Source organism: Herpailurus yagouaroundi, unplaced genomic scaffold (assembly GCF_014898765.1).
Source record: "Herpailurus yagouaroundi ecotype Mexico unplaced genomic scaffold, PumYag 182, whole genome shotgun sequence".
Classification (NCBI taxonomy): domain Eukaryota; kingdom Metazoa; phylum Chordata; class Mammalia; order Carnivora; family Felidae; genus Herpailurus; species Herpailurus yagouaroundi.
The window spans coordinates 23,283,258-23,306,523 of record NW_024412413.1 but is presented as its reverse complement, the minus strand read 5'-3'; the positions used below and the strand labels follow the sequence as shown (position 1 = coordinate 23,306,523).

Below are 23,266 nucleotides of genomic sequence, written 5' to 3'. Positions count from 1 at the left end.
CTCTTTAAAAATTTCCCACAACCACTGGGGCGCCTGGGTGGCGCAGTCAGTTGGGCGTCCGACTTCAGCTCAGGTCACGATCTCGTGGTCTGTGAGTTCGAGCCCCGCATCGGGCTCTGGGCTGATGGCTCCTTCTCTCTCTGTGTCTCCTTCTCTCTCTGTCCCTCCCACCTTCATGCTCTGTCTCTCTCTGTCTCAAAAATAAATAAACGTTAAAAAAAAAAATTTTTTTTTTAAATTTCCCACAACCAGAATTTCAGCTCTCTCTGTCCTTCTCCACCCTCACATCATTATTCTAAACTAGTGAAATCTTGCTGCCGATGTAATGATGGTGTTTAGAGATATGTGGAATCATTCTCAAGTTCTGTTTATTTTTTCTAAGCTTAAGAATAAAATGGAAAATGGGCATTGTCCCAGCTACAGGGGCTATCCACCAAAAAAGCCTACTTCTTCCTCTCCGTAGAGAAATAAAAAGTCATACGGATATGTTTATAGTCTGATATTTCAGACTTTTTTAGAAGATATATGTTTCATAAATCTAGGCAAAGAGATGTTTTGATGTGTTCTCTTACCGAACTCGTCTCCCTAACTGAAATGGACCTGGTAAGGCCAAAAGTAGGATGTCTTAGGAGGAAATTGGCCAATGAGAAGGTGCTTCTGATTTAACTTGATGGAAAAGACATTAAAAGTCAGAGCTTCTTTTATTTGGGGAGGAGGGGAAATCCAAAGATCAAAGGTCAAGGGCACAGTAAGGGACAGGAATGCTATACCGTGCATCTTGCTGGACCACCTGTTACTCTGAGACCTAAGGTGACAATTTATGGCTTCCCCTACAATAACATGGCAAGAACTAAAATTATGGACACAGCAGCAGCCAGATCCTCATCTTAGAGGACTTTTTTATATAATATCCAATGCCATCTATTTCCTTCCTGAGAAAGAACATCTAGATTATAAGAACTGGTACCTTTAGGCTGAAAATAAGAGGGAGGGATAAACCCATGGGTACCAAATTTATATTTTTCTTTTGGTCTATAGCCCTTAAGTCACTAGGTTTTTTTTCCTTTTTGTTAAATATTTTGTGCTATTGCAACTAGTCTAGAAGATCATTTGCAAACATGGAACTATCAGATACGTGGGGATACATTTGCCTGGCTAGTGGCCCCAGTGTTTGAATGTTATGAAAATGCCTCCCTCTGTCAGTTTCCTATTGCAACTGTAACAAATTACTAGATTTTTGGTGGCTTAAAACAACATAAATTTATTTCCTCACAGCTCTGGAAGTCAGAAATTCAAAATGAGTATCACTGGGCAAAAATCAATGTATCTTAAGGGCCACAGTCTCTCCAGGTAAAGTCATACTTCTTCCAGCTTCTGGTGGCTGCTGACATTCTTTGGCTTGTGGCCATATTGCTTCAATCTTCAAGGCCAGTATCTCAAAACTTGACTTTGTTCCATCTCCACATCACCTTTCCTCTGTGTATCAAGTCTCCCACTGCCTTCCTCATGTAAGCATACATGTGATTGCATTTAGGGCCCAACTAGATAACCCACCATAATCTCCCCTTCTCAAGATTCTGAATAATATCCACAAAGACTCTTTTTTTCCACATAAGTTAACATTCACAGGTTCTAGGTATTAGGATGTGGAAATCTTTCGAGGAACCATTTTTTGGTATACTATACTCACTGCTTGCCAAGCTCTTACCACACACAAAATCAAATAGAGGGAGAGATCAAAGCCGAAACCAAGTGATAAACTATCAGTTAACTCTTCTTCAAACTTTTAGATAAATTCAGTTATCTAAAAAATTCACCAGAAAGGAATATTTTATTCATCCAACGCTGGGTGAAATAAGGTGCCTTAAAAAGAAAAACTCTTCAGTAGTTTTCTGCCTCATGCCTTAGGAACACCTTAACATGGAAATGCTAATGAAAATGGAGAACTAGAATGTCCCTACAATCTCTAATAGTGCTACATTTATTTACATCACTTTCTGTCAATTTAGACAGGTATACGAGGAAAGGAGAAGGATGGAGTTGTCCACCCTTGGACACCAATATATCCTTCAAATCCCTACAGAAACTGTGACAAAATGAAAGCCATTTGCTTCTGTATTGGAAGAGGACATGAGTCCCTGGGGTAATAAACCTCAGCTCAATCCAATCCACAGCCCAAGGGAGGTTACAGAATTGAATTCAGAGTTAAACCATTCAGAATTTAAATACATCAAATGCCCAATATCTTAAAATGTCATGTTGGTGAGTCATCCAGGCAAGATGGTGTGGTGGATGAGATTACGGGTGGGGGTAAATCGAGAGCAAAAACATGACCCTAGAGCCTGCAACTCCAGAAGTGCCCAAGTGACCCTGAAACTCAAAGACAGAGAAGAGGAAAAATGCTGCCAGTGAGGTCTTCAAAAAGAAACTTTTGTTTTTTTTTTATTTCCACCTTTTACTTCCACTGTTGTCTGTCTTCTATTAAATATTTTCTAGTCTTATAGTAAATTTGCTATTCTGAGTGGGTATAAGAGGCATTCTAGGATTTAAACCAGAAATCACCCAGCAGAACACACACACACACACACACACACACACACACACAGCTGTGAGAAGACTGCGTGAGGACACCAAAGTACTGGGCCGAGGGTAAAGTGACTCATGAAGCTAAATCATGCTGATGGTTTCTAATCCCAGCTCACCAGGGATTTAAATTGTACAACAGGGAAATGACTTGTTGGATGACTTCCAGAGTTTGTCTTAAAATTTAATTGCAGCATACCTAACACTTTTATAAAACATATACATTTTACTTATGTTTCCTAGTCAAAATATTCCTCTAACCTTTTTTTTCAGTAAGTGACAAAAGTGTTCTTGTTGTAATTAATGGAGTACAAAAATATTGGGGAAACATGCCTAAAGGCTTAAACTATAATTCTATTACTAATATATTCCCTTGGCTTGCCTTTTGAACTCTGCTGCCTCTTGCCTTGCAGCTGTGTTTAATGAGTGGAGAGATTATTCAAATGAGCCCACAGCAAAGCATTATTTCGGAAGCTCTCGCCATCTTGAGCAGGCATCTTCTCTCAGAGTCAGGCAGTCTGAGCAGACCATTCCTCTTTAGTTACCTGGCCATGTATGTGTACATCACATCCCTAGATTGGGAGAGAAGCTGCTAATGGCCCTGGGACCAAACCAAAGGATGGCAGAACAGCCTTCAAGGTGAAAAATGAGGACATGCCTATACTAGCCTCCATTGTGCTTTAGCTTCCAATGTGTCTCTACCTGTCAGTGATGGAGATTGTTGGTGTCTAATAATGAAAAGATGCAGATGTACAAAATAGTCTGTTTAGGAAGCCCTGTTTGAGGGCATATGGCCTTTGCCTAACACTGACGTGGAACACACTGCAAATGGGCAAGCCAATGTTTAATGATTTTTAGGATGTTAAAGTGTGTTTCTATTCATGTAAGATTTAAAAGTAAGAATAACTCTCTGGGGGAGAACCCCCTGAGATGGTTACAAAGTTGCCAAGAAAATTTAATAAGAACTAATTTTGAACTGATAAGCATTCAATCCAATATGGTGGGATTAAGCAATAAGAATTCTTCCTGGGAATTTACAGAGAGATAAGCATCTCATGAATAAGTAAATTCTGAAATAGGAGGCTACAGGGTGTTTATTGATTTTGAAATCATTTGTTTGAGAAACTGCCCTTGAGGAAAAGACTATTATGGCTGATAATATAATAGTTATATTCAGAGACAACCCACTTCTTTGGCTGATGGCAGAATATAAAGATTACCCACCCACTACAAAATTTATAAGCTAAAGTTTGATCTGCAAAAGCCAGGCTACTCATAACCTTTCATTTCCTAATTCTTAGATGTTAATTTTCAGATATAAAACAAAAGTCAAAAATAAGTAAAAGAAAGAACGAGGATCCTCAATTCACTAAGTAGTTGTGCTACAACTGGAATTAAGTAATTTTTTTTTAAAAAAAGGCTGTCTCTGGGTACATCCTAAATTCCATACCCATTAATACTAATCCCTCATACCATCTACCTCTGCAACTCAGTATAATTAAATGAAAATGAGGAGGAAACTTCTGAGGCATTTTGAATTTCTTAAAAACCAAATGTTTTGTTTTGGTTTTTTTTTCAGTTGTCATTCTCCATTAAAGAAAAAAATGCCATCACTTTTAACAATGTTGGAAACAGAAAGCTTGGTTTTTTTTATTTGGTTTGGTTTTGGTTTTGGTGAATTCTGAGTTGGCCAGAAAATTCCATTATAGCACCCTGTGTTTTCTAATAATTGAGTGGTTGTTTTTTTTTCTAAACATTCCCGCTGAAGAAAGTCTCCCAGTTTCCACCTTTCTTAACTGCTATCCAGCATAAAGTGAGGTAACAGGATTCGACTGAGGTGCCAATAGTGACTCAGCTTCTATAATAGTTCTGTCTCCTATGACTTCATGAATATTGGGTTCCACACAAGTGAGAGAAGCATAAGTCTAGTCTCTGAAGAAGATTAAGGTTTTCTTTTCCTTTCAGAGGAATCCCTCCCTCCCTGTCTCTGTCCTCTCAACTTTATCTCTTCCTGTCTCTTCCAGAACTTCATTGTATCAGTTGTGCCTTCTTCCGGTGTTTATTCTAGCCTCCTCTGTTGGCTATTTCCCCTTAGTGTTCTAATCCTCAAGTGATCTTAATTCATTAAAAATTAAAACCATCCTCCATCAAATTACCAACTCATCTCCATCCAGATTCTTAAGCAACCACACACGGGTCTCCATGCTGTCACGCCACACACTGCTTCAACCTTTGATCCATTTTCCATCAACACCAACACACTGAAATGTCTCTTAAATTTCACCCATACAGGGCCGCCTGGGTGGCTTGGTCGGTTAAGCGTCCGACTTCAGCTCAGGTCATGATCTCATGGTCCGTGGGTTCGAGCCCCGCGTCGGGCTCTGTGCTGACAGCTCAGAGCTTGGAGCCTGTTTCAGATTCTGTGTCTCCCTCTCTCTCTGCCCCTCCTCTGTTCATGCTCTGTCTCTCTCTGTCTCAAAAATAAATAAACGTTAAAAAAAAAATTTCACCCATACTAAACTGCTTCAGGTTCTCTTCAACCCATCAATCCCTCTTTCCACCTTCATTGACCCTCCATTCTTCTGGTTCTCCTGCTCCTATCAGGTCCTCTTGATGAGCTCTGAGCCTTGAAGGCTCTAGAAGCCTTCCAGAAGCCTTCTAGAAGAAACACTGTATATCCTTCAAGATCAACCTAAAATGCCACATCTGTGGAAACTGAGTCATCTATGAAACCTTTCCTGACTCCAAAAATAGTCATCCATACCTTGCACATTCTCTTTAAAAGTTCTTATCACACCAAATGGACCTTCTATTCATGAATCCACAAAACATTATTGAGCATCTTCTTGGTGCCAGGTACTGTTCCAGGCACTCAGGATATCTCGGTGAAAAAACCAAGGTCCCTGCTTGTAAGCAGTTGCATTCTGATGAGAATAACTGACATAGAAGAACACTCTATAAAAGAAAAGTACACCAAGAAAGTAGAATGAAGAATGGCATGGTAGAACAACAGAGCAGTTGTTAAAATCAAATATGGTGTTTCATGTATGTCTCTCCTGCTAGATTGTGATATTCTTAAAGGCAGAAATCATGCCTGATTCATTTTTATATATCCAGGGCTTAGCCTGGTGCCTGGCACATGGTACATTATCATTAATTCATTTGTTCCTTCTACAAACATCTACCAAGGAGCTACTATTCCCCCAGGGTCTGTGCTGGGCACTGTGAATAATAATAACAGCAACATTTATTGAGTGCTTATTCTGTGCCAGCTACTTCAGTTTTTATAGATTGAGAGACAGAGGTTCAGGAAAATTAAAAATCTTACTAGTCCTAGGTCACAATGTTAACAAATGGCTGAGCTAAGCTATGATTTGAACCCTGCTACTCTGACTCCAAAGCCTATGATCTTAGCCACCATGCTACTCTGACTCTCTAGTTCCTGTCCTCAAATTGTTTAGAACTAGTAGTGAAGACAAATATTAACAGACAGTTCTAGGGTGACCAACCATCCTGATTTGCCCAGGACTGATCCAGTTCTAGTACTGAACATCCCACATCCCAGGAAATACTTAGTCTCAAGTAAATTAGAACAGTTGGTCAAAGTCTGCTCAAATTTTGCTTTCTCAGTGAGGCCCACTCTGACTTACTACTGGAAGTGTAACTGCCTTCCTGCACCATTCCTAATCTTCCATATCCTAGGCTACTTTTTCCTATCACACTTACCATCTATAGCATACTATACAATTTGTTTATTTGTTATGTTCAGTATTTATTGCCTATCAATTAAGCCATAATGCAAGCACACAGAGTTGTACCTAGCACTCAATAAAGAGCAAGTACCTAGCACTCATGAATGATCCACTCAACATGGCAAGTGCCCTTGAAATATGCCTCTCATTTTATGGAGTCACGAAGGAGTGTCAGAAACACCTTCCTGAAGTAACTGTGGCTAACTCCTGAGTAGGAGGAGCTTGACTACCTGACAAAGAGGAGCCCAAGAATATGGGAAAGATATTTCAAACAGAGGAAAAGACAATTGTAACCTAAAGGCTAGGACCAGCACGGTGCTATGTGTGTGGAGGTGGGACAGTAAGGAGTGTTTTGGAGTTTCTGGGACACAGAGAGTGAGGCAGGAATTGGCCACACATAAGACTAAAGAAGTAAGCAGCTCTCTAGGATGACGTCCAAGCTTTCTATATATACGGTCCTTTATTACCCCAACATCTGAGTCCCCGTTACTCCTTCCTATATCCCTCATTCCAGTCAAGTTGAACAATGTGCTACTCTCAGTTCATGGTCTAGATTGCTGTGCCTTTTTTGTCTTTGCAGAGAAATACTACTACTTAAAATGTTCTTCCCCTCCAGTTCTTAGGTATTCTTCAAGGTACAATTCAAAACCACTTTCTCTATGAACACTGAATGTCCATACCAAAGCAATGTCATTTCTCTCTGAATACTCAGAACCACTAATCTGCATCTCCCAACTCTTACCTGCTTTCTTCTCTCTGTTAAGATTACCTTTATGAAGACTGTTGACTCTCTGTTCACCTCTCTGACCTCCTCTCTGACCACCTACCTCCTCTAAAGACTTTGACCTCTTTCTGCTTCTGCAGTTGCTCACTCCCACCTCAAGACCTTGACACTGGTGTTCTTTCTACCCAAAACTGGATCCCTCCAGGTCTTCACTTAACTGCTTCCTTCACATCATTCACATCTGCTACTCAGATAAGCATCCCAGAACTCTTCCCCCATTTCAGCCACTCTCTATCATGTTATCTCTGTATTCATTTCTTTATATGATTAATCAGTACCTATTTAAAAGAATGTTTGGCTAGAATGTAAGCTCAACGACAGCAGGGGCTTTGTCTGTCTTGTTCCCTGCTCACTCCCCAATGCTTATAACACATAATAAGACTCAATAAATATGTGTGGAATGAATGAAAACTTCATGTCCTCTATTAACTTACCAGCTACTTTCAGAACATAGACATTCTTTGGTAGGTCATTGATTCCCCTATGGTACATAGTCTTTTTCCTAATAGTAGTTATTCAAATATTTATTGAATAAATAAACAAGAGTTCTTTGGATGCATTCTCATGATAAAAACCCTGAAAACCAATGGCTTTCTGCCTAATGGAATCACCTGGAGAACTTTAGAAATGCTAGTGCCATATGGCCCCACCCTCTGATATTCTGATTTAATTGGTCTGGGAAGGGGCTTGGGCATCAATATTTTTTAAAGGTTCACATATGATTCTAATGGACAGCTAAGGTTGAGAACCATTGCTCTATACCCTACAAAAGAATGTGAACCCAAATAAAATTATGTTGAATTTCAAACAAGCTTCAGGACATAGCCGTTGATTTAATTCCTGAGTTGCTCTCTCCATGAGGAACTGGGAGCAAATACCCTCTTTTGCAAATACCTGTTGAAAAAGAACATTTTGAGGGGAAAACACTACTTTGTACCACACACTGAAGAAGGTGGCCTTTCAGAAAAACAAAAACAAAAACAAAAACACTATTTAGACCCATCTACTGTTTGCAATTTCTTCGGAAAAAATCATTGGCTTTAGCACATGCAGGCCTCCTATAAGTCAGAGCGGAAAAATGCATACTGTGTCATAAAGGCATTTAGTATCACTCTTGAAACAATTTGGAGCCTATATGCAGAAGGGTGGATTATACCTCCCTATCATGGTATTACTATGAATGTGTAAGCCTGTTGTATTCAGGATGCAATAGACCTGCAATGATTTAGGCAGAGAGGGTGTTTGTAAAGCAGAAGAAAGCCTGCCTAATTAGAAAATGAGGAATAAGAAAATAAATAAAGGGGTTGAACAAAGTCGGCTCCAGCACTAATTTGCCTGGAGACATCCTAACACTTGCTGCAAAATAAATCGAATTTTTGCTGTGTACATTCAATATTTGTTAATAAGCTGCCAGCTAGCATTTTTTCTGTATTTCCTGCACATGCAAGGAACGGTGTGTTTATTGGCAGACTGGCACATGCAATGAGCCACATGGAAGCAGCCTGGCTCAGGGGAAGACTGTCCCCAACCACAAACCTGGAGGGGTGGGGGGACAGCATGGGTGGATCCATGGGGCTCACATATTATCTCAGGGAGGGAAATGATTTTTAGAGGCAATTTGACAAGGAATTTCTCTCCTGCTAGTCTGGGTTAGCGTTTCTGAATGTGATAAATAACAGGGCTGTAGGACAGCCCATTTTTTTCTTTATTTTGATACCCTTACAGCAGTAATCATGCCTCTTGTCAAGCGTTATAAAGATAAAGACAAATGTTCCCTATTGCTATTCTGTCAATGCAGCTCAACCCAAGCCGGATGTATGGAAGTTACCATTTGTCTTGTCTCCATCACAGATTGAGGCACATCCTGTCCCAACAGGATCCTCAGGTCAGAAAAATAGAAATCTGCTGTTGATGGCATTGAGGCTTTCTCTGTCTCTTCTAGGAACTAGCACCCCATGTACATTCCCTCTATGCAGACACTGAGATTTATCTTCCTTTTCTGGGACTATCAATTAGACAATGCAACATATCCATAAGGTCAAACAGCAAAATGAGCCCTTTGTCACACAAGATGGGCTTTGGCACCCATGATTTTTTTTTTTTAATCAGAAAGATTCCACAGTCATCATTTATTGATGGTAGCAATATTTGCAAAACAAAATTATTTCCAAAGATGTAGTTCAGGAACCCATTTGAAAAAAAAATGTGTATGCCAAAACAGATGGAGTTTGGCTTAATTGTTGAAATAAATTGCCATATGGGATAAAACACAGCTGATTATTGCATTAACACTAACGTTAATATGCTTCGTCATTCTGTTGCCATTGTAGCTACAGTTGTCACCAGACTTTAATCAATATGTTTACAAGGGAACTCAAATTGTCGAATTTGGGACCCAAAGCAGATCTCATAGATTATGTGGTCATTTTACAAATAAAAAAAACTGGGGCTTACAGAGGATAAATGATTTCTGTAACGGCATATACCCTACAACTTGGAAATGAATGGAATTCTGAAAACATAAGGCACATATGGGCAAGGCATTCATAAAGAGCAAGGTTATTATGACTCAAGATAAAAAATACCACTATTGCATATGATCGTGACAGGAGATTTGGTGCAATTAGATGAAGTAGACATGACTACCTAATTTGGCAAGATTCTTTCTCATGCTTAGTATTTCTTAGTTAACACCCAAGATACTATGTGTATTCTCTTCTTGAACTTTCACAATGATTTCTCACTTAGTGCCTTCTTCCCAGGACATTCTCAATATAAAATAAAAGCTACTGTGGATGATAGAAGGAAAACACAAATAAGCCACAGGATATGGTTGGGGGTGGGGAGGGCGGGGAATGGGACACAGGAACAAAGAGATATCTTCCATTTCCAGGTGTGGTTAGTGGAGTTTTTTCCTCTAAGTTTTTCTCATAACTGTTGATCCTTCCTTGGTCCTCTTTTCTCTGTAAAGTGGGAAATGAATGGGAATTGATCTGAAAAGCTATTTCAAAAGTTATTACAGGATTGTCAGTAATCCTCTAAACCTAACCTCCGTCCCTATTGCCACCCCTATGCCCAACACACAAAACCCTTTGAAAAGATAGTGTTGGAAGTCTGAAGTGAGAAAGCAGTAAGCCAGTGGCCAGCCCCTACCCCTGCCCCGGCTCAAGGTCAGTGACCCAGAAACAAGCGAGAGGAGGCTTCCAAATTCTGTAAAAGTAATTGTACAGGTGCATTGAATGGCTGCTTCATTTCATGATTTGTGTTTCATCCTACTACAGCAAACTTTTAAAAGATCTCCAAATCCTTTCATTTTCTCTGGATACCACCCCTGACAGAGTCCTATGTTACAGTATTCTTCACCTTTAATTCCTTTCTTGTTTGTTTGTTATGTTTTTCTATCCCTGCTCATTTGTCCTGCCCATCCCCCCCCCCAAAAAAAGCTATTATCTAGGCAACTCTAGGCTTAATACACAATATAATACACAATAGGAAATCAGTAACTGTTATTGAATAAGTGCATGAATCTAACATTAATTGAGCTCCTGAGTTCTAAGTTGTAGGCAGTGTGTATTTGCTATTTTTATCTGTTGATTATTTGTTATGTACAAGTTAGGGTAAAAGTCAAGTTGCTGTAACAAAGAGACACGAAAATATAGTGGCGCACTTAAGATGGTTACCACATAACAGACCAGTGGTAGACAGTGGTCCAGGACGGGTAAGTAGGTATGATGTGCAAAGTAGGTGTGTTCTGGGCCCCAAGCTAGTGGGTTACATCTGCCATCTTTAACCTGTGGCTTCCATCTCCTGGTCTGAGGCTGCTCCATTTCCCAGCATGAGGAAATGGGGAGGGAAACATGACAGAGCAGACGAGTGGACAGCAAGAAGCTTTCTTAGCACACATTTTGTCCATTCATGTCACATTGGCCACAATTTTGTCACATGACCACACTTTAGCTGCAAGGAAAGGCAGGGAATTTAGTCTTAAGTTGGACAGCCATGGGCCTGGATAAAACTCAAATGTGGAAAGTTGGAAGAAAGGGAAGAGGTCTATTAATAAAACAAAAAAGAGAAAATGGATGTTGGGGTAGAGACACTTGTCTCTACCACAGTGTGTTTTGGAGCAAAAAGGAGCAAAAAGAAAACACATTTCACAAAATATAAACAATTAATAGGGATACTAGCTGTATCTGTTAGATTTTTCTATCCCAAACTTAGAGTTTAAAACATGTATTTGCTCAGAATTCAGTGGATTAGCTGGGTTAGGCTCAGCTAGGATGGTTCATTTCTGGTCTATGTGTTGTTGGTCAGGCTCAATCATGTGTCAGCTGGCTGACAATAGCATCATTGACATATCTTGTAGTTGTCTGGCTCTTGGCAGAAGCAAAGAAGGTAATTGGCCATGTGTTACTCATCATCCAGCAGGTAAATTTAACCTTGTTTACATGCTACTGGCCACAGGGTTACCAAGAGCAGCAAGGGAGGGTCCTGTGCATGGTACTTTTCAAGGGTCTAGTTGTATCACATGTGCTAATGTTCTATTGGCAAAGCAAGTCACATGGCCAAGTCCAGAGTAAAGACATAAAGAAATAGATATCGGCTCTTAATGGGTTGCAAAGTCACATCAAAGGGACATGTATATAGGAAGAAAAAGAGTTTCTGACCATTTTTTGCAAACATCTACTATAAAAGCTAGACTCAAGGTATATACACACAAAAGTATCACACAGAACATTCTGCAAAGCTTCAAAATTCTAAAATTGTTGGCAAAATTTCATAAAGGGAATAATTATGTATTATCTGTAGCATCATGAAAAGTACAAATCTAAGTATAATTAACCATTTTCACTTTAAGAAATAAAATAAGCTCTTTAGGGGTGCCTGGGTGGCTCAGTAGGTTAAGCATCCAACTCTTGGTTTCAGCTCAGGTCATGATCTCATGGTTTGTGAGGTGTTTTTTTTTTTTTTAATTTTTTTCAATATATGAAATTTATTGTCAAATTGGTTTCCATACAACACCCAGTGCTCATCCCAAAAGGTGCCCTCCTCAATACCCATCACCCACCCTCGCCTCCCTCCCACCCCCCATCAACCCTTAGTTTGTTCTCAGTTTTTAAGAGTCTCTTATGCTTTGGCTCTCTTCCACTCTAACCTCTTTTTTTTTTCCTTCCCCTCCCCCATGGGTTTCTGTTAAGTTTCTCAGGATCCACATAAGAGTGAAAACATATGGTATCTGTCTTTCTCTGTATGGCTTATTTCACTTAGCATCACACTCTCCAGTTCCATCCAGGTTGCTACAAAGGGCCATATTTCATTCTTTCTCATTGCCACGTAGTACTCCATTGTGTATATAAACCACAATTTCTTTATCCATTCATCAGTTGATGGACATTTAGGCTCTTTCCATAATTTGGCTATTGTTGAGAGTGCTGCTATAAACATTGGGGTACAAGGGCCCTTATGCATCAGTACTCCTGTATCCCTTGGGTAAATTCCTAGCAGTGCTATTGCTGGGTCATAGGGTAGGTCTATTTTTAATTTTCTGAGGAACCTCCACACTGTTTTCCAGAGTGGCTGCACCAATTTGCATTCCCACCAACAGTGCAAGAGGGTTCCCGTTTCTCCATACCCTCTCCAGCATCTATAGTCTCCTGATTTGTTCATTTTGGCCACTCTGACTGGCATGAGGTGATATCTGAGTGTGGTTTTGATTTGTATTTCCCTGATGAGGAGCGATGTTGAGCATCTTTTCATGTGCCTGTTGGCTGTCTGGATGTCTTCTTTAGAGAAGTGTCTATTCATGTTTTCTGCCCATTTCTTCACTGGATTATTTGTTTTTTGGGTCATGGTTCGTGAGTTTGAACCTTACATCAGGCTCTGCGCTGATGGTGTGGAACCTTTTTGGGATTCTCTCTCTCCCTCTATCTCTCTCTCCCTCTCTCTCCCCTATCTCTCTCTCCCTCTCTCTCCCTCCCTTTCTCTCTCTCTCTCAAAATAAATAAATAAACAAAAAAATTAGCTCTTTAAAAAGAGTATTAGAGAAACATTATGAAAACAAAAATGGCACAACTTTCTGGGTAGAGAGTGATACTCCCCAGGGAGAGTATCTTTTGAGCTCAGTGAATAAAATTATAGTAGCCCTAATAAAACTTTTTAGCTACCTAATAGAACATTTTACATCTCTCCTCATTTAATTTTCTAATTCAATTCCATAGGCCTTTATTGTGTGCCTACTGCATACTATGCCCTATGGCAACTGTGTAAAGACAAAGAATCTTGTAATATTATGAGTTTGCACATTTTAAAATTTTTTTTCTTGCTAAATCATTAATAACGTGAGTTTTGTGAAAGTATTTCCATTTTTTTGATCAGAGAATCAAATAGGAAGTGTAACTTACTGAAACTATCCAAGGATGCAGTGGCAGGATCCAGGACAGAATCCAGAGCTGTCTTTACATTGTGCTTGGGCACTATAGATGGGAAGAAGGCAAGCAGGACAGAAGAGGGGGACATGTCTTATTTTAGAAATTTATGCATGCAGGGGCGCCTGGGTGGCGCAGTCGGTTAAGCGTCCGACTTCAGCCAGGTCACCATCTCGCGGTCCGTGAGTTCGAGCCCCGCGTCGGGCTCTGGGCTGATGGCTCGGAGCCTGGAGCCTGTTTCCGATTCTGTGTCTCCCTCTCTCTCTGCCCCTCCCCCGTTCATGCTCTGTCTCTCTCTGTCCCAAAAACAAATAAACGTTGAAAAAAAAAATTAAAAAAAAAAAAAAAAAAGAAATTTATGCATGCAAAGTGGGATCATAAAGTAATATGTGGAAGTAGTAAAATTAACCCTATGAGGTTAGTGTAATAACATGCTTCTAGGGGCACCTGGTTGGCTCAGTTGGGTGAGAGTCTGACTCTTGATTTCAGCTCAGGCCATATTCCAGGGTCGTGGGAGCAAGCACCACATAGGGCTCTGCACTGAACATGGAACCTGCTTAGGGTTCCCTCTTTCTCCCTCTGCCCCCTCCCCTACTCATGTGCTCTCTTTCTCTAAAATAAAAAATAAATAAATACTAATAATATGTTTCTAGAAGCTTACCATCTCACTCAGAGTAAAACCCAAAGTCCTTACTGTGCCCTATGAGGGCCTGAAAGACCTACCTATTCTTCTAACCCCATCTACCATCTCCTTCTCCCTCTATCTGCTCCCACCACCCTGCCTCATCGCTTTCCTCAAAAAAAAAAAAAAAAAAAAAAAAGTTAGAGAGGGAGAGAGCCAAACCATAAGAGACTCTTAAAAACTGAGAATAAACTGAGGGTTGATGGGGGGCGGGAGGGAGGGGAGGGTGGATGATGGGTATTGAGGAGGGCACCTGTTGGGAGGAGCACTGGGTGTTGTATGGAAACCAATTTGACAATAAATTTCACATAAAAAAAAAAATAAAAGAAATTATTGGGAAAAAAAAAAAAACAAAGAAAAACACAAGACATTCACCTCAGAGCTTTCACTTCCTGTCCCCTCTGGCTGGACCACTTTTCCTTCCCAGATCTCTGGAAGCCTTTCCTCAAATCTTCACCTTACTAAGGAGGCCCTTCCTAAACATATATAAAACACAGCCCTCCGTCTACCTCTCATTCTCCACTTAATGTGTCCTCTATTTTATTCTTAGTACTTATCATCACCTGACTTCATGTATATTTATTGTCTGTCTCTCCTACTAAATAGAAGCTCTTCAGGCTATGATCTGTTTTTGTTGGCTGTTTTATCCTTAGTACCTAAGAGAGTGTCTGGCATACATTGAGCGTTCAGTAAACATTTGTTGAATGAATTATCTTTTATTTACATATATTATGTATTAAATCATGTGTATATACCTATGCATATATACACAGATGTATATATGCATACGTACTCACATATGTCAATGCAGGATAATTGCTACAGTGTGATTCTGTGATTCATTAACGGTCTCTTCACAGGGCATCACTGTCACTCTGTAATTGTTAACTTTATGTTTCTACCTGGTTCTGATCCCCTTTTGTTATTCTGTTGCAGTGTTCACTGATTGGTTTCTGGTCTATATTTTACACAGATTCATGAATTTCACCTTCTTTTGGCAAACCAGGTACAACTAATTAAAGAGAATCAGCATGACCTTCAGTTTCTTACGATGCACTCTTTCAAGTGAAGAGAATATCTGCCCTGCAATACATAGGTGCTGCCTATAATAGTTATTTCTTTTGACCTAGATGGTCCCTTTCCTATTTGCTATTACACAAACCCAGGCAGTGATGAACAACAGTGCTCTCCATACCAAAGATTCTGCAGTATAAAATGCCCCCCACAAAATTCCTGCTACACAGTATCTATTGCAGATATATAATGAAGAGGTTTAAATGCACCTTTCAATAGTTGGGTTCCTGCAAGTAAAGGAAGGTTTTCAGATTAATTATTGCTTGGAAGCCTCTCCCCCATTAAACCAAAGCTATTTGTTGTGTGATTGTCTTCTGCTTCTAAAATATCCTCTCCCTTAAACACAGGAATAAAAGCTGATTGGCTTGCTAGCTCACTGAGGGCTTGCCATTTAATGCTTCCATGACTAGATAGTGGCCCATGTGGGCCACTGGGTACAGGTAGATCACCATAGAGAGAACTCCACAGGAGCTCAAAAGGTGGACAAAGAGAACCAAGCGGGGGGGGAACAGTGGGCAGGTAGGAGAGTTTCTAAGACAACACCTATCTTCCCAGTTCTCAATCTTAGCCCTTCTCTTTATCCCAACAGCCACTTCTCCAATTTAGACCCTTAAAATCTCTTACTCAACTATCCCAGTGGTCCTTGAATGTTCTCCCTGACTGCATTTTCTCTTTCCTCTAATTTCTCTTTGATAGAATCACCTGAGACTTTTCCCAGGCTCACAAATGGGATGATATCACTTCAACAATCTTCAATGCTTCCTGTTGCTGGTGGAGTCAACCCCATACTCCTTGCCGAAACACTAAACAAACCTCTTACTGATCTAATCCCAGGTCACTCTCCCAACTTCATCTCTCAGTACACACCCTCACTCAGCACCAACACTGCAGCTAAAAAGAGCTACACATCAGGTACTTTCTGAGTTTTTTCACCCTGCCTCCTTTTATTTCTTCTACCAAGAAGAAATACCTTTGACCTTCCCTTGAGAGCCAGTTTATTCCTCCTGGCCCAGACAATATTGAGCTAATTCATGAGACCTTCCTTGGTCCTTTCAGTAGGAATCAATTGCGCCTTCCCTAGTGTTCCATCAGGTTCTGCAATTTCTTTCTACTGAATATACATCATACTTTTCTTTGTTATTTGGTATATGCCTTAATCTCCCCCCAGTAAATTGCCAGCTCTTTAAAAATGCATTCATCTCCATATCCCTTATGGGGCTTACACCATGCGCTAGGCATGATTTCAAATGCTGCAGGTGTGTTAGTCATTTTTTAATCCTCCTAATAACCATACAAAGTAGATACTTTTATCCCCATTTCACAAATTAGTAGAACTAGGTACAGGCAAGTTAGGTTATTTGCCTACCCTCCAGGAGCCAGTAAGTGTTGAAGCCAGTCAAACTTACCCTAGAGAGTCCACACTTAAACACTATACTATGCATATATTTAAATTTATTCAAAGAAACCATTTAAATAGTTCCAAAGGCTGATAGAAAATGCTATAAAAGAAGGTGATAGGAATATTAGGGAGAAATTCAGACCAAGAAAGCCCAGAGAAGTTAAGCTGCTTACCTGAGTTCACACAGTGAGGTACCGAGAGAGACAAAATGAAATCTAGGTCTCCAGAGGCTGGCCTGGTGTTCTTTAAACTAGATCATGGCTGCCATGTGGTTCCTATGGAGTGTCTGGGCAACAAAAAAAAGAGATGTGAAATATAATTGAGTCTCATGTAATTGTAAAAAGTAATGAGAAACTCAGGCAAAGATGGATCTCAAGATACAACAAACTCTCTAATAAACACATCTCTGCTGATGAATTTTCTTAAGCTCTAAAATGCAAAAACCTAAATCCATGGATCCAAGGAAATGCAAAATGCAAATGGACAGAACCTAGAAAACAATAGCAAACTCTTTTTTTAGGTGCTTACCATATGTTGGGAGCTGTGCTAGCACTTGATCTAATTTCATCCTCACAACAAACCCATCATCATCATTATTATTATTATTATTAGCCTCATTTTACAGAGAAGGGAACAGTCTCTGAGAAACTGAATGACTTTCCAAAGGTCACAGAGAGGGTAAGAAGTAGCACTGGGATGCATATTCCGAATGACTGTAATTTTTCAGAAAATACAAGTTTATTCCTTGAAGTCCTAAAACCATTTTGGATTTCAATACTCTCATATGTCGTACACACTTTCTTGCCTTCCAAGGGAGAGAATTGGAATATATTTTAATCTTTCACTTAGTTCCCGAAATCATCATTTTGTGTGTCCCTATGTACCAGCTCCCTTCTAAATGGTTGTAAGGAAGCAATTATCATACAATGCATTTCTCAGGCAGGTATGTCTAATGTCTCACCATTTTAAAGGGTCTTTAAATTTCTTAGTTTTCTTAGTCCCTGTGCCTACTTTTGTAGTTTTCCAATCTTTCCTCTCATCAAAACACAGCAACTATTATTTCTTGCAGTTATATGCCTTCATCACCCCCTCTTCTTTCTGCCTTGGGTTGAGAAACCACCTAAAGTATTGTTAGAATTTAATAAAACTTTAGAGCTTTAGAAATTAACTGAGGTGCTGAGATACTGTACCTCAAGTGAAGTTCCTGAGCAGAAGGGAAGCCATATGTTTTCCCTTTACTGGTCAAACCCTTTTCTTTAACTGTATCCTGATTATTTAAATCTAGACAAATGCTGGGGGCTTGGTGGGAGTTGGATACACACATATAACATTTCTGTGTAACGACAGACTTATCAGGAAGAATAAAAAAGCAACCATTTAAAAATAATAACAATACAAAATTCTAATAGGATCAGATTGTAAAATTTCAAATGTTATTTTAATTCTTTATTAAATATCAGAGAGGTGATATGGTAAGAACCTGGACTTTAGACCTAGAAATAACTAACTATACAATCTCTCTCCACTGCTTTCTGACAATTGACTTGGGCAAGTTACTTAATTTTCTCTGAGCTTCCATTTCTTATTTTCACATCTTAAATTGTGGATACTGGTAAAAACCTATCTTATAAAATATGTAAAGTACCTGATATATAACAGTTAGCTTTAAAATCCCATATAATAGACTTGAGATCATATTTTTTTACTTGAACTTAAAATACACTTTGTCTTAAAGTTATATTCATGGTCTAAAATTTACCATGATCATTAATCACTAATGATTATATAGCACAAAAGTTTCATGTTATCTTAGAAATTTTAAAGCTAGCAGAGTTTTACCTTCAGAGTATCTGTATGGTTTGAATTTACCAATCATCATTTGAGCCAGATGGCTTAAATTCAGTAGATTCTTACTAAATATCTGTTGGATGGATAAATGGATGGATGGACAGATGAAGAAAAATACTTGGACACAAAGTTAATACTTAAATAGGATGGATTATGGATGAGTGTGTGTGTGTGTGTGTGTGTCCATATCTGCTAAGAAAATTATTCTAACTAGATTAGAAGCATCATCTAATACAAGAAGATCAATGTGGCAGTACCTACCTGGACTTGAGCTTGAAGTATGAAAGGTCCTCAGAAACATGTAACTGGAAGAAAGAGGAGAGAAACTAAGTAAAGTAAAAATGGATGTGAGGGTAGCACAGAATCTGGTCCAGCTACAAAGACTGGCCCAGGGAAAGGAAGCTGGATAGTCTAAGGCCTAGAATCCAAGGGGTATAGAAAACATGGCACTATTCAGGAAACCATTACAACTGCATGGTCTGGTCTTACAAATAGAGTGCACAGGAATGGAAGATTCAAAAAGGAAGAGAGCAGAGAATCTCAGGAAATGGAAGAGGACAGTCCTGGGAGATTTTCCCATTCCCTACAGAGTTGGGGCCTGCAGTCTGATATACCAGGACAGCGCCCAGCTCTCAAAGAAAGAGACTGGAAGGAACAGTCTGGTATTGGGGGCCAGAGGGTCAGAGGAAATAGGCAGAGAAATACATGACTGACAAGGTATGGGCTAAGGCAAAAACTTGAGAGGATGAAGGTGCCAGACCAGGTAAAAGAGAGAGTAGCAAATACTATAACTCTACCCATGTGACGACAGAGCAGTGGCCATCCCAAGTCTAAGTGTTCAGAATATTCAAGGAAGCAATGGAGCCTAGCACCCAAGGCTGGGCTGAGTCCTGGATTCCAGGTCCAGAAATGAGACTCATTTTCACGTCCTCCTAAATAGTGCACATGAGGCTAATATGTCTGCCTTACTCAAGATTAGCTTCAGAATCAGGAAATAGTTGGTGCTGGATATGGTGAATCAACAGCCCTAGTTATAAGAGATAGGGAAGGCAGAAGCAAGAGAAACGATGCTGATGATATGTTTCTGTTAAAAATATATTTTGAAAAGCTGCTTGAGGGCAGGAACCAAGTCTTCTTTATCTGTTCATATCTTATAACACAGGTTTGCATAGGTAGGTAGGATTAACTGTAATTAATCCTTAGCAAAATTTACAATACATATTTATTCATAGGTACAAATTAAGACCTCCAGTCACTAGTCGTAACAAGACCCACTTACATTTTTTTCTCCTGGTGTCTGTAAACAAGTATGTCCTACCATATCCCCCCTTGCTTCTCAAAAATATTTTCAGTTTCTGAATTCATGTCTATGTGGACCCTGACTTCTTTTCAGAGGAAAGTGTTAATTACTTCCATAGGAATTTTCCGTTAATCTTAAACCTCTTACCAAAGGTACTTGGGAGACTCATCTAGACTCATAGACTAGAACTCTGAGCTTCTGCATAATTTTCTCTTCGTAGTAGTGCCAAGTTTAATGAAATAAACATTTGTTTAGCCACTACTATGGGGATTAGATGAAAGGATACAGAAGAATAGTGAGTATTTGGGGCAAATATGATTATGACAAGGTCCCTGTCCTCTAGAAGCTTTAAAACTAGTCAGACAAGCAAATAAAAATAATGAAGTATGCTAAAACTGAATGAAACAAATACCATAATGAAGATGCAAAGAACAAGGAAGCAGAAACAATTAATTCCAACGTAAAGGGTATATATTTCTAATTTCTTTTATTTTTATTTTTTTTAACGTTTATTTATTTTTTTTTAATTTTTTTTTTAAGTTTATTTATTTTTGAGACAGAGAGAGACAGAGCATGAATGGGGGAGGGTAAGAGAGAGAGGGAGACACAGAATCGGAAGCAGGCTCCAGGCTCTGAGCCATCAGCCCAGAGCCCAACGCGGGGCTCGAAGTCACGGACCGCGAGATCATGACCTGAGCTGAAGTCGGACGCTCAACCGACTGAGCCACCCAGGCTCCCTTAACGTTTATTTATTTTTGAGACAGAGAGAGACAGAGCATGAACGGGGGAAGGGTCAGAGAGAGAGGAAGACACAGAATCAGAAGCAGGCTCCATGTTCTAAGCTGTCAGCACAGAGCAGACATGGGGCTCGAACTCACGGACCGCGAGATCATGACCTGAGCCAAGGTCGGACGCTTAACCGACTGAGCCACCCAGGTGCCCCTATATTTCTAATTTCAATATCACTTCCCCTGTGCATTTCCTGGACCCTGAAACAAATCGCACTTACTCTCTTCTCCAAAACTCTGTAGTATTTAATTCTAACCTCTGAAGGAATTTTCTTAGACTTTCTACTACCTCAGTTATATGTCTCCCACCCTCAAAGTAGACTAAAAAATGATGGAAGACTTGTGTATCTGATACAGGTTCTTGGACAATAAGGGGCATTAAATCTCCATTTTTTTAAATTGAACAAAAAAGCATGTGCACACATACACAAAATGAATGCCTATTGTTTGGGGATAATAATTATTCTTAATACTCTGATTCCAAAATATTCCCCCTAAGCATCCATGATTAACATGTTGAATTAGAGATGGTTCATATCCCACTAGTTTCAAAACAATTGCTTCAGTTATTTTTAATAAAGAAAATTACAAAATCATTATTCAATTTTCTGATGTAGCAGCACAAATAATTTACGGAAAATCTAAACAAAACACTACTTCAATATATACAATGTATGATATCCATAAAATGAAATTTTATTTATATGTAAGCATAAAAATATTCAATAAAGTTATGATCAAAAACAAAACCCTACTCTTTGCAGGAGACAATAACTATATTACTAGATTTTTGGTTATTGGTTTACACCAATATTTAAATTCATTAAAAGAAAAGGCAGGGGTGCCTGGGTGGCGCAGTCGGTTAAGCGTCCAACTCCAGCCAGGTCACGATCTCGCGGTCCGTGAGTTCGAGCCCCGCGTCGGGCTCTGGGCTGATGGCTCGGAGCCTGGAGCCTATTTCCGATTCTGTGTCTCCCTCTCTCTCTGCCCCTCCCCCGTTCATGCTCTGTCTCTCTCTGTCCCAAAAATAAATAAATGTTGAAAAAAAAAATTTAAAAAAAAAAAAAGAAAAGGCAATATTATAAGTCATGTATACTAATTAAAAATAATTAAAATCTTGAAATCGAGACCAAATCCAGAATGTGCAACACTGAAACCAATAAATGCATCATTTCCAATAAGTATTCCAGTAAGAATACAGATGATTTTTGATGTAAGCATTCTATTATAAAAAGACCTTGTCTGACCCTTACCATTGTAAACTTCTTCTCCAGGCCACACTTCCCACTGAGAATCCAAGATCTGGCATTCAGTTCCCACATTCAGAGTTCTTAGATCTCCAGTCTTTGCAAGTTTTTCTCCAAAGAGTTTAATATGGCTATGTAGAGCTAGAGGCCCGAACAAACATGTGTCGGAGGAAGAAAAAAAAAAGGAGAGAAAGAAGAAAGGAAGTTAGTGGGAAAAGAAGGAATTCTGGCAAGAAGGGAGGAAGTAAAGGAAGGAGGGAGGGAGAATGAATTCCCTTTTATCCAATGGGTTTAAAATTGTAAAGCCTGAAAGTTTTCCTATGGCTTAGAGCAAATTGAGAAACAATTATTCAAGAGAAATTTAATAAATCTTGATAAGAATCAAGAATCCATGGCATTTGACCTACAACCTGCTCATTCACTCTACATCCAGCTCAGTGCAACAGAAGCTCAACTCTGGGTCCCTACAGCCAAGATGGCACAAGAAGGGAGGAAGAGAGGAAGGAAGGGAGTGTGAAGGTTATTTTCATGTGTCAACTTGACTGGGCCACAAGATGACTAGCTATTTGATCAAACATTATTCTGAGTGTCTCTGAGTGTCTCTGTGTGGTGTTTTTGGATGAGATTAACATTTAAATCAGTAGAATCAGCAAAGCAGATTTCCCTCCCTGATATGAGTAGGCTTCAGCCAATCAGTTGAAAGCTTGAATAGAACAAAAAGGCTGACCTGTCCCCCAGTAAGGAAAGATAAAGCAGTGTATATAGCATAGTGAATTTCAGAGTTGGTAGTAATGCCCCTTCTTTCATTTCTGAGTCCAGTAATTTGAGTCTTCTCTCTTTTTCTTGACCACTCTGGTTAAAAATTTGTCAATTTTGTTGATCTTTTTGAAGAATCAGGTTTTGGTTTTTGGTTTTCACTACTTTTTTTTTCTATTCTCCGTTTCTTTTATTTCTGTTCTATATTTACATATATTTATATTTATTATTTCCTTCCTTCTACTTGCTTCAGATTTAGTTTGCTTTTCTTTTTTTTCAGTGTCCTAAGGTAGATGGTTAGATTATTGATTTTAGATCTTTCTTTTTTAAATATAGACATTTATTATAATTTCTTTCCAAATACTGTTGTAGTATGTATTTTTCCCCAAGTATTGCTTTTTAATTGTATCCTATAAATTTGATATCTTCCTTTTTTGCTTTGTTTTTATCACTTCAAAGTATTCTCTAATTTTGCTTGTAATTTCTTATTTGACCTATTGGTAATTTAGAAGTGTCTTATTTTTTCCCACATATTTGTGAATTTCTCAAATTTGTTGTTGTTGTTGAGCTCTAGCTTCATTCAATTGTGGTTTGAAAACATTCCTTGTATACTTTCAACCTTTTAATTGTT

At 39.2% G+C, this 23,266-nt stretch overlaps 1 long non-coding RNA gene across 2 annotated transcripts in view; it reads right to left on the bottom strand.

Annotated features, from left to right (window-relative positions):
* Window positions 1-22,187, bottom strand: part of LOC121041042 (uncharacterized) — a 42,250-nt gene extending 20,063 nt beyond the window's left edge. The window contains exons 1-3 of one of the 2 annotated variants that reach the window (XR_005795533.1): window positions 21,886-22,187; window positions 18,806-18,849; window positions 16,924-16,982 (exon numbers count right to left, since the gene is read on the bottom strand). This is a non-coding gene — a long non-coding RNA (uncharacterized LOC121041042). Of the gene's footprint in view, window positions 1-16,923; window positions 16,983-18,805; window positions 18,850-21,885 lie in introns of those variants that run through there. The other variant, XR_005795534.1, reaches the window with a different exon arrangement.
* Window positions 22,188-23,266: the final 1,079 nt, after the last annotated feature.